Here is a 12897-nt window from a genome sequence, read left to right on the forward strand (position 1 = left end):
TGAAACCCCATCTCTACTAAAAATACGAAAATTAGCCGGGTGTGGTGGTCAGGTGCCTGTAATCCCAGCTACTCAGGAGGCTGAGGCAGGAGAATCGCTTGAACCTGGAAGGTGGAGGTTGCAGTGAGCTGAGATCACATTCTTTAATCTTATGGAGTTTATCGGCCTTTTGGAAGGTCTCAGTCTGGTCCCTAAGGTTATGATAGATCCTTGACATCTGTTAAATTCTATTAAATGATGCACTCTGAAGGATGCAGGAAGCATTAACATTAGAGTAAATGAATAATCCTCTAAAATTGAGGCCAATGCTAGTAATTATAATAATAAACAACTGATAGTATTTGAACTTTTACCATATGATATACCAGACTGAAATACTTATTTAACATGGATGATCTTATTTAATTCTCATGATCTGCTCAACCTTATGAGGTAGGTACTGTTATTAATCTGATTTAGAAGTTGGAAGACTGAGGCTAAGGAAGCAACATCTCCCCCAAAGCAGTATGACTGCTAAGAGTCAATATTAGGATTTGGTTGTAAGCATCGGCCTTCAGGAATTGCACTTGTAACTGCCGCTGTGCGAAGACCAGCTGTCTGAGTGTCTGTGTAGAGGCATGTGAAAATGTCACGTGATGTTTTACCAAAGATGTTCTGGTCTCACCCAAAGCACCTGGGACCAATCTGGCAGCATGGTGCCCTGGTTGGATGGGTAAGGATGCAAAAGAAGAAAAGAAAGAGATCAAAGTATTTTTTCTTATCTGTATTAATTAGACTACTAAGGACCCTGACTTGTAGTACGGATAAATGGTATTCAAACTAGAAATGCTTAAAATTCTTCGGAAATCATTTAAAAATTGTGAAGAACATTTTTTCACTTCCCTCTAAGGGCCATTTGTTCTCACATTCTAGTATGTTAATTCAATAGAGTTGTTGGCATAAACAAAGGCGATTGATGTTATAGGCTAGTTTTAACACTATCTCATTCATAAGAATATTAAATTATTTTAGGCAAAGTGGCTGTGTCAAACTGAATAGAAATAAAAGGAAAGTGGTAATTAGACTATGTTAAAATATAACCTCCAAGGATATTAAGTATGCAAGAGCTCATCCATGAAAAATTAGACTGCAAGAGGTTATACCACATATTAGGTTATTTTGTAAGATATCAAATTACTTCTCATGAATAAATATGACTAATAATGGTAACTCTATAATTGAATGCTATAATATTAAAAATACTTTTTGACTAAAAAAACCCAAACTAATTATATATTTGATCCTTTTTATTACCAAATACTAAGTTAATATGAGTTAAATGAATAATTTCTGCTAACTTTACCAAACTTTGAGATATTCTACATTTTAAACCCTACTTACAACATATTTTAATAAATACTACTTAAACAAATACTGAGATTTAAATTTTAAATGGAAATAATACACAAATTATTTTACCTTGTGGTAAATATGTCAAGTACCCTGACAGAGTAAAATGAGGGTCTTTCTTATGTGTCCAATATTTTGCTAGGTCCTGAGGTTATATGACAAAATAAGAAAAGATAAAACAATTGCAAAGAGTTACTAATATTTTAAAAACTTACTTTTTATATATCTATATACACATATATAGATATATGTGTGTGTGTGTATATATATATATATATTTTTTTTTTTTTTTTGCAACGGTGTCTCACATTGTCACCTGGGCTGGAGTGCAGTGGCTCAATCTTGGCTCACTACCTCTGCCTCCCACGTTCAAGAGATTCTCCTGCCTCAGCCTCTGGAATAGCTGGGATTATAGGTGCCTGCCACCATGCCCAGCTACCTTTCTGTATTTTTAGTAGAGATGGGGTTTCACCATGTTGGCCAGGCTGGTCTCTTAACTCCTGATCTCGTGATTTCCCTGCCTCAGCCTCCCAAACTGCTGGGATTAAAGGTGTGAGCCACGTGCCCGACCCCTTTTAATATTTTTAACTGTGAAAAGAATGCATCAAATATAATGACATCCCTGTCTCATTGATGTGAAGAACCCCCATGGGGAAATAGGCTAAGGTAAAGGAAGAATAGGTAAGGTAAAGGCTTAGGTAAAGGAAGAATCTATGTATGTAAGAGAAGGTGCTGTCCATTAGATTCTGGGTATCTGATAACCTGGGTGCTGGTTTGCTTTGAATTTCTCTCTTTCCAGGTTTTGCTCAACCTCTTCCCCATCTTGCTTTTGTCTCAGGCTCATCTGCTTTGTCATTTCACTTGCTTACAAATACTGTCAGAGGCATTTGAACCAGAGTGACTGCATCTTGAATAGGGGCTGGATAAAATAAGGCTGAGACCTACTGGGCTGCATTCCTAGACCGTTAGGCATTCTAAGTCACAGGATGAGAGAGGAGGTTGGCACAAGGTAGATACAGGTCATAAAGACCTTGCTGATAAAGCAGGTCTCAGTTAAGAAGCCATCCAAAACCCACCATAACCAAGATGGTGACCAGAGTGACCTCTGGTCGTCCTCAACGCTACACACCCACCAGTGCCATGACAGTTTACAAATGCCATGGCAATGTCAGGAAGTTACCCTATATGGTCTACAAAGGGGAGGCATGAATAATCCACCCCTTGTTTAGCATATAAGCAAGAAATAACCATAAAAATAACCCTCGGGGTTGTTCTGTCTATGGAGTAGCCATTCTTTTATTCCTTTATTTTCGTGATAAACTTGCTTTCACTTTACGAACTCACCCTTAATTCTTTCTTGCATGAGATCCAAGAACCCTTTCTTGGGATCTGGATCAGAACCCCTTTCCAGTAACAATACCATTTGCAGAAAATTCTTAGTAGTGAGGGCACTAAGATAATACTTCTCCTTTGCCGTCTGACTGTTGACTGAAAATCATTGACAAGAGGCAGATCCACAGGAGAAAAAGCATACAAATTTACCTGGTCATGGTTTTATGTGTCATGGGAGTCTTTAGAATGAAGACCCAAAGATATAGCGGAAACTGTTCATTTTTATGCATGGGTTCAACAACATATGGACAGCCATGTAGAAATATTTTGGGACAAAAATAAAACCACCCATCTTGCATGTTAGTTTCTTGACAGAAATATAGTTATAATTAAGCATGAATCAGGCTGCATTCTGGCCTGTTTCCTTATTGCTGTAAGTCAGGTAACACCAGATACCGACCCTTTCCATCCCCATTGTTTCTACAGATAGGAGTTCTGACATTAGAGTCACAAGAAAGATTAAGAATTGATTTGCATCCCCATTGTTCCTACAGACAGGATTCTGACATTAGAATCATAAGGCTCCTGTTTAAGGATCCTTTGAAATGTTTTTCAACCCTGAATTCCAGTACCCAGCTTGAGGACTCCCACAGAGGAACAGGATCAGCGTGTGGATACAGCTTCTTCCTCTCCCTGTTCCATGACTTCACCCTGCAGTCTTCAACAATCAGTGATCTCTGATCGCCACACTTCAGCTCACTCCAAAATCCTTAAAAACTTAACCCCAAGTTCCTCAGTGAGATGGATTTGAGGTTTCCTCCTGTCTCCTCATTCAATGGCCCTACTATTCAACCTCTTTCTCTGCTGCAAGCTGGTGTCTTGGTGTATTGACTTGCTATGGGTCTCAGGCAACAAACCTATTAGGGTCAAAAAAAGGTTGTAACCTAATGCTAACAGACTTAGTGGCGATATCTAGGAAGACCTGTCTGTCTAGATTCGTCTTGGCCTCTCTGTACATTCATTCCTCCTCTCTGAGCATGGAACGTGACCCTCTCTGGAATACGGGTATTATGACTATAATGAAACAAGGTAGCTCAGATAATTTCTGTATGGCCAGGTTTTACACAGGAAGGCAGGGAGGGAAATTAGACTAATATTTTTAGGGTTTGTGGATGGCTTGGGAGAAAAGGGGTTCTAGTTTTTCTGACTAGCCTCAGGGGAGAATGAGGGGCCAGAGACAGGAGGTCAGGGGAAGGTCAGAGAGAGTTGCTTCTGAGGGCTTCATTATGTGGTATCATTTTCTCAGACCCTACACTAGCTAAAGAAACCTTTGAATAAGTTTCCTAGTAAAATAACTCCATCCCATGCACTTCTCGGGCCCAAACATGAACAGATAAAACTACTGGCACTCTGCCTTTCCTTAACTATATTTAAGCCTATTGGGAAAATACACATAACAGCAAATAATCCAAATGCAGCAAGGCATCCATCCCACTGTTTATAGAGTGAAGTAAGAACTGAGAAGGAAAATAAACTCAAATCAGTCAGGGGAAGCTCAGAAATTTTTCACAGAAAGCCAAGCATTTAAACTGATGATTAAAAGTTTCATAGGTACTTACTAGAAAGTCTAGCATAAATCAGGCAGCCTAACTGAAGAGAAATAGTGGGAAAAGTGAATGGGGGTAGTGGACAGCACAAAATATTTGGGAAATTCAAAGTTTAGCATTCCTGGAGCATGAAGCTGCATGGGTGTTGGATTTAGCAGTGGAAGTTTAGTCTACGGGGATACACAGAAGTGTTCTGATGGAAAGTGCTGTAAAAATCCAGCTGCAGTCTTCTTATCGTTGTTCAAACTTCAGTGCTGTGTTTATAATTGCCAAAGGGCACATTTACCTGGAATTTCAAATATCACACATCTACAGAATGATGTCATAATATCTCCTAAATCTACTCCTTCTTTTGTGCTAGGAACATTTCTTTAAAACCACACTACAGGCCTGGGCCTGGCGGCTTACGCCTGGTAGTAGCCCCAGCACTTTGGAAGGCCGAGGGGGTGGATCACTTGAGATCTGGAGTTCGAGACCAGCCTGGCCAATGCAGTGTAACCCTATCTCTACTAAAGATACAAAAATTAGCCCGGTGTGGTGGTGGGCCTCTGTAATCCCAGCTACTTGTGAGGCTGAGGCATGAGAATCACTTGAACCCAGGAAGCGGAGGTTGCAGTGAGCTGAGTTCGCACCACTGCACTCCAGCCTGAGTGGCAGAGCAAGACTGTCTCAAAACACAAAAAACAACACACTACACACACCTTTGAGTCAGTCATATTTGAAGTGTGTTGTCCAATATACCACCAAGAAGGATAAATTATAGAAAGAAGAGTTTTATTGGCAATATTAGTTTGCAAGCCAGGAAGAGACAGTCTCCAGCGTGGCCCAAGGAACTCTCTTTGAAGAGGGAAAGGACAGTTGGGGGTTTATGGCATTATAGCACCTGTGTCACAGAATAGATTCATACATATTCAGCACTTTTGGGGGAAAAGATAAACATATTTATGAGAGGAGTCAAGAACACGTGCAATGAGTAAACACATATGTAACAAACATCTCCTATTCACTGCGTGGCAGGGTTTTAACATTAACATGAGGTAGAATTTGGTTCTTCACATCAAAAGGTGACCTGTAGGACACAAAGTGTTTGTGTCGGCTCTTTAAGCTGCTGAAACTGGCTCAAGATCTGTAGTTACTTTTCAGAAAAAAGAAAAAAAGAGTTTGTAAGGCTGGTCCTTTGTCCAGTCAGAGTTGTAATGGTTTAGGTTGTAAATCTGAGTTAGGATAGGTCTGATAATTTGCCTGATAAGTCCTATTAGGGAGTTTAGCAATAGTGTGGTTTTTCTTATAGCCATAGGAACTTAGGAAGGTGCCATGCCAGCTGAGTCCTGAAAACAAGTAGGTAAGTTTTGTTTTTTTAACCTTAGGGTCTATCTTAGTCCATATAGGGATATCTATTTTAGTCTCTCAGATCACAAGTCTTAGAGACATATTGATAGGCTTTACCTCCCCAAGCCTGCCTGTGTCACTAGCAGCCTGTGATGTTGTGAAATATAGTCATCCCTTGGTGTGCCTAGGGGCTTAGTTCCAGGACCCCCTGCTGATACCAAAATCCATGAATGCTCAAATCTCATACACAATGCTATAGTATTTGCATATAAGCTATGCACATCCTCCTGTATATTTTAAATCATCTCTAGATTACTTATAATAACTAACATGATGTAAATACTATGTAAATATTTGTTGTACTGTATTATTTAGGAATTAATGACCAAAAAAAGTCCATACATATAGTACATGTTTAGTACAGATGCAACCATCCTTTGTTTTTCCTCAAATACTTTTGATCCAAAATCGGTTGAATCCAAGATATGGGACCCATAGATACTGAGGGCTGACTGCATGAATTTTGGATTTGATCCACAGTTCCTGGCTCAGAGGTCCTAAAACCTTTATAACTCTTAAGTGACTAGACCAATAGGAGTATCCTTTGTTAGAATATGTGGCCTTTTGTCCTGGATTGTAGAACAGCTCTGGAGGGAAAAAGGAAAGAGGAGTGTCTTTTGTTATTCCTGACAAAACCAATGATGTGGTTAAAAGACTGGAACTTTCAACCCTACCTCCACCTCCAGGGAGAAAAGAAGGACTGAAAGGTGAGTTGATCACCAGTGGCCAATGATTTAATCAATCATGCCTATGAAATGAAGCCTCCAAAAACCCAAAGGACTGGGTGTAGTGAGCTTCCAGGTCAGTGAATAAGGTCATTTTCAGTCTGGGACAGAAGCTCTTGTACTCATGATTCATCCGGACCTCACCCTGTGTATGTCTTCATCTCGCTGTTCATTTGTAACCTTTAAAATAGCCTTGGTAATATATGGGTAGACATAAGTAAAGTGTTTCCCCGAACTCTAGTAAACATAGTAAGGGAAGTCTTACTAGAGTTTACCAAATTTAAATATATAGACAATTGGAGAGTTTATTACTTATAATGCATAGACTTAATTTTTTTCCCTTTCATTTAAAATTTTACAACCTAATTTCAGACCAATAATTAGAAGATCTGGAAATCATAATATAATAAATAAATCTTAAGAATTAATTTAGCTGTCCATTTTTGGTAGCATTAAAAGAGTTTGAGAAATTTAGAAGCAATATTATCTAGATATTGAGAAATAGAGCGATATCAGATGTGATATCTAGTAAAGTGTTTACTAAAGTTTTTTGAGCCACTCTAGTAAATTAATTGAATTCCAGGAGGGGTGGTGGGATCTCTGATTTATAGCCAGTTGGTCAGAAGCACAGGTCATAATCTGAGGGTACTGATTGGCATCTGAAGTGGGGAGCAGTCTTGTGGGACTGAGCCCTCAACTTGTGAAATCTGATGATATCTTCAGGTAGATACTGTCAGAATTGAATTAAATTATAGGACACCCCACTGGTGTCTGTTGCTAGAGAATTGCTTGGTATGCTGGAAACACACACACACACACACACACACACACACACAGAGTCATAGAAGCATTCTGTGCTGTGTGGTATGTGTGAGTAGAGAGAGAACAATTTGCTTTTTCCTGTATTCGAATGGGCCATACACAAAGACCTACATTGACTTATATTCTAGGACTTTCTGACCAAAAATACTGCAAAGATAAATAGGATTGGACCAAGTGAAGGATTCCTCCATTATGCTCTTTGTAGTTCTTCTTCAGTTCTTTATGTCTGGAACATTCTCATTGCCCATCACATTCCCTAATCCAATGCTGAGTTCACAGATCTCCTGAAACTTTTTTACAGGTTTTTAAAATGTGATATTCTTCTCTGAACACCCACTGTACTTTAATATCTTCATGTTTTAGGGGCTTCCTGTGTTCCACTAGTGTTATATTTCAGAAAGAGAAACATGCACAACTATAATTATAAGGTTTTAAAGAGAGATACTGAGACTCGCCCATTCACTTCGTTATTTCCAACAGTTTTTATCTTTGGTTGAATTAAAAATAAAAAGGCACATGAGCACAAACTACTAAATGTTAACTTTTAAAATTCATATATTTGGAAGAGCAAGGCAAGTTCTCTGCAAGAAACACTGGGATGCTGAAAAGTTACACTGATCTATTTTATAATGATCCTAGCTACTTGGATTGGCATGGCAGATTAAAGTTTCTTTGTAAATTAGGAGATCTGGGCTGGGCGCGGTGGCTCACACCGGTAACCCCAGCACTTTGGGAAGCCGAGGTAGGTGGATGACTTGAGGTCACGAGTTCGAGACCAGCCTGGGCAACATGGGGAAACCCCATCTCTACTAAAAATACAAAAACTAGCTAGTCATGGTGGCGGGTGCCTGTAATATCAGCTACTCGGGAGGCTAAGGCAGGAGAATTGCTTCAACCTGTGAGGCAGAGGTTGCAATGAACTGAGATTGTACCACTACACTCCAGCCAGGGCAACAGAGCAAGACTCCATCTCAATAAAAAAAAAATAATAAAAATAAAAATAAATAAATAAATTGAGAGATCTGAAACAATGGAAACAGTACCACATCCTATGTTACTTTCTTTTCCTCAGAAAATCTGTTACACATTGTGTATCTACTATGCATTTTCCCTTGGAAAACTGAATTTTCCTCTCTCCTATTCAATTCAACTCAATACAAATTTCCATGACTCAATCTAATTTATTACCCACTTCTTCTGGCTGAGCAAGAAAACTTTGGGAAAATTGTCTTTGCAATAAATTATGAATATTAGCAAGATACCAACCACAGAATTAGATATAACGTGAATCACATCTGATATCTATTTCTTGATATCTAGATAATATTCCTTCTAAATTTCTCAAACTTTTTTAATGCTACCATGAATGGACAGCTATATTAATTAATTCTTAAGATTTATTTATTATATTTGGATCTCCCAAACCTTTTTTTTTTTTTTGAAATGGAGTCCTGCTTTGTCACCCAGGCTGGAGTGCAGTGGCATGATCTTGGATCTCAGCTCACTGCAACCTCCACCTCCCAGGTTCCAGTGATTCTCATGCCTCAGCCCCTTGAGTAGTTGGGATGCTACCACACCCATCTAATTTTTGTATTTTTAGTAGAGACAGGGTTTCACCATGTTGGCCAGGCTGGTCTCCAACTCCTAACCTCAAATAATGCACCCATCTTGGCCTCCCAAAGTGCTGGGATTAGAGGCATGAGCCACCATGCCCGACCTCTCAATTCTTGGTCTGAAATTATGTTTTATAATTTAAAATGAATGGAAAAAATATTTTGTGTCTATGTATCATATGTAATAAAATCCCCAATTGTCTATTAAAAGTTTGTAAACCCTAGTAAAAGGCTTCCCTTACTATGTTTTCTACCTGGCTTTAGAGATCAGAATGTAGGCTCCAACAGCATGGTCTGGCAGGGCATATACAATGAGTTCTATATGTTTTTTGTGGACCAATCAGTAATTGGTGAATAAATTATCTATTTTACCGTTGAAAATCAAACTGCGTCATGACCTCAGATATTTGGGTATTTTTGGTACTTGAGACAGATTATGGGGAAGAAGGTTCTTTATTATGCCAAATTCATAATTTTAATAGTAGCATTTCCTTCCTCCCAAGAGCCAGAAACTCTATAAACCTGTCACACACACAATGTTACTTCGTCTCAAATCTTCCTGGGTTATTGATCAGTTTCCAGTAAGGAAAAAATAACTCGCCCAAAGTTACTCAGAAAGTTAACTGCAAGCATGATATTCAAACTGAAAACTCTATCCACCATAGGACACTACCTCCATTCCTAGGCTACAACAAGCTGTATACTGGCCTATCTTACTCTCTAGATTTATTCCTAATAATTCCCTTCCTCATGGCCACGTAATGTAGTATCTCTCAGTCAATACTACTGTGCTAGGGTCTCCTTATACTTTATTCCATCAATATATTTTTTATTAGGCACCTTCCTAAAGAGCTCTCAAATTCATCCACTCATCTTTCCTTCAATTATAGCTGTCATCTTATTCCAAACTACCATTAATTTTATCCAGAATAATGCAATAACTTTTTTTTTCCCAGACAGAGTCTTGCTCTGCCACCCAGGCTGGAGTGCAGTGGTGCAATCTCGGCTCACTGCAGCCTCTGCCTCTTGGGTTCAAGCGATTCTTCTGCCTCAGCCTTCCAAGCACCAGGGACTTCTTTATTGGTTTTATCAAAGACCTCTGGACCATCTCCAACATTTTCACATCACTCTGCCTACTGTCTTCCTCATCAGCATTAACCCGTCAGTGGATTCCCATTGCTCTGAAAAGAAAACAATATATATTTATGAGACCTACAAGGCCACTGCAAGCTTGGTCCTGTCTAACCCTCAAATCTAACCTCACATCAGTTTGTATTTTGCTATTTGACTTAATTTTTAAAAGTATTTAGTTCTTATTAATTAATATTACATAACATATTTGGGGGTATGTACCATTGACTTTATATTCAACATTATTCCAATGCTCAGGCCTTGGAATTAGTCTGAGTATAAATCCTACTTTGGCTTACCTGGTGTGGGGGTTTGTCATCTTTAATTCCTTCTTTTTCTTCAATTTTATTATTATAAAGTGGGTGCTAATCATAGTAACTATCTCACAAGGTATTTGTGAGAACTAAATGAAATAATATGGAAAAAATGATGAATGCATGCAAGCACTGTATCTTTTATGTTTATTTAATTAATGTTCACCCCCTCATGGGGTGAGATTTTTAAGGTAAATGACAGCACACATTATGTCTGGTGTTCATTACCATGTATCACAAGTGCTTAGGATAGAGCTGACATAGTATTTTGATAAATGCTTATTAAATGAGAGAATAAATGACTGGATTTAAGTTTTACAACAAAACCGGTAAGATTGTCTGAGCTGAGCCCCTTCATCTGCCAAGTAAATGCCTCGTATTTTTTGAAGACCCAGCATGTAGCTTATTGCCTTTTTGAAATCCTTCTGTGTTCTCTGGGGTATTGAAGAACTCCTACTGAGATAACTCCACCTACCTTATGCAAAATTCTATAATTACCTTTGTAACACTTCATATGTTAAATATTTTTTATAGATATTTCTCCTGAGATCAGAGTATTCAGGTCAAATGATGAATTAGAGAAAGTTTCTTCTCTCTAAAGATTTACAAAGTAGTCGAAGAAGACACCTGTTTATTAATACATTCATCTAGTGAAGTAGTGGGTATACCATGGTGTTTGTTGTACCAGAGGAAAAAATAACAGAAAAATTAATAAGTAAGTGTAATGATGGAGATAAATGAGGGATAAGTGACTTGTATAAAGAATAACAGAAAAGGATTTTCTTTAGGTTAGAATAACTTTAATGAAGCAATGATATTTAACTGAAATTCACTGCCAGGAATAAGGAGCCAGAGAGAGAAGTAAAGATATGATTGTGGTCTCAAAGCATAGTAAGAGACTGGTCCACTGAGGACACCTGATGCTTGCTGTCAGAATGAAAGAAGTAAGATATGGTGGGGACAGGGGGGAAGGGATAAAGAAAAGCAGCAAAGCATTTTTAGCATTATTTTAACTTTTCTCAATTTTTCCAAAAATCTAAAAGGTAACTATTACTTAGTACTGAATTCAAATTTATGTCCTTCCATCAACATATTTTGAAACTCATCATTGTCTCCTTGAACATCTGCATCACTTATTGGTAATACAATAACTTCGCAACTCTGGAACAAGAGATTCAGTATGAATCAAAAATGTGTTTGTTGTACTTAACCCCTTAGTTTTGTGATCTCCTGTGAAAGTATTGCAACTGACCAGGCACTGTGGCTCATGCCTGTAATCCCAGCACTTTGGGAGGCCGAAGGGGGCAGATCACTGGAGGTCAGGAGTTCGAGACCAGTCTGGGCAACATGGCGAAACCCCCATTTCTACTAAAAATACAAAAAATTAGCTGGGTGTGGTCACGTGTGCCTGTAATTCCAGCTACTCAGGAGGCTGAGGCACGAGAGTCGCTTAAACCTAGGAGGCAGAGGCTGCAGTGAGCTGAGATGGCAGCACTGCACTCCAGACTACAGCCTGGGAAACAGAGAGAGACTCCTTCTCAAAACAAACAAACAAACCCCACCGAAAACAAAAATGTATTGCAACTGTTAAGACAGTTGATCCCATTTAAGGATTCTCTGTTTGTAAGTTCAGAATATAAAAAGAGTCAACTAGACCAAGCCCCTGTCAACTTAATACTGCATGGCTCTCAGCTGCCTTTTATCACCACATTTTCCCTTCACCATGCTTGATCAATTTGAAGATTGACACAGAATGTTTTTTGGTGATCTGCTTTAGCATCTTTACTTTATTTTGGTGTCAGTCAATCCACCAACAGTTGGATCTCAAAAATGACTGTTTAGTTTATTGAAATTATAATTTTTAGTTTCTTATCCATACTCAGAGATTCCTCAAGGCTTTGGATTTTTTTCCCTCTCTTCCAAAGACTAGTGCCACTATTTTAAATCCTGGCTTTTTCTTTTTTCTAGATAGCTAGGAAGGAAACCAAAAGATGTTTTTTGTTTTAATAATGAAAAGTTACATTTGGATCAATAGTCTAAATACTACAAAGATGCCAATTCTCTGAAAATTTATCTGCAGATCCTACCAGAATTTTCTTCATAGGTATCAATAAGCTCATCATAAAATTCATACAGGAAGGCAAAGAAACTCAAAGGTCCAAAACAAACTTGAAAAGAATATTGAAGCAGGAAATGTCAAATAACTGATTTCAAGGCTTACTATAAAGTTACAGAAATTAAGAAGTATAGGATTGGCCAATTAATAAGTATATATAGACCCACAGAACAGAATAAGGATCTATAGAGATTGACATGTACAAATCTAGTCAATTGAATTTTGACAATAATCACATATTGCATGTTTTTTAATATTAAGTTCCAGAACAAGCAAATTTAATCTGTAGGGAAAAAATCAAAATAATGGTTTCTTCTGTAGCCATGGGAGTGATGATTGACTTGGAAGGAACATGAGGAACACTCTTAAACAATGTTAAGATTCTATTTTTTGATAAGAGGTTGGGTTACACAGGTAGATGCATGTCAAAATTCAGTAAATGTGTAATAAGAACTGTAA

Source organism: Theropithecus gelada, chromosome 20 (genome assembly GCF_003255815.1).
Source record: "Theropithecus gelada isolate Dixy chromosome 20, Tgel_1.0, whole genome shotgun sequence".
Classification (NCBI taxonomy): domain Eukaryota; kingdom Metazoa; phylum Chordata; class Mammalia; order Primates; family Cercopithecidae; genus Theropithecus; species Theropithecus gelada.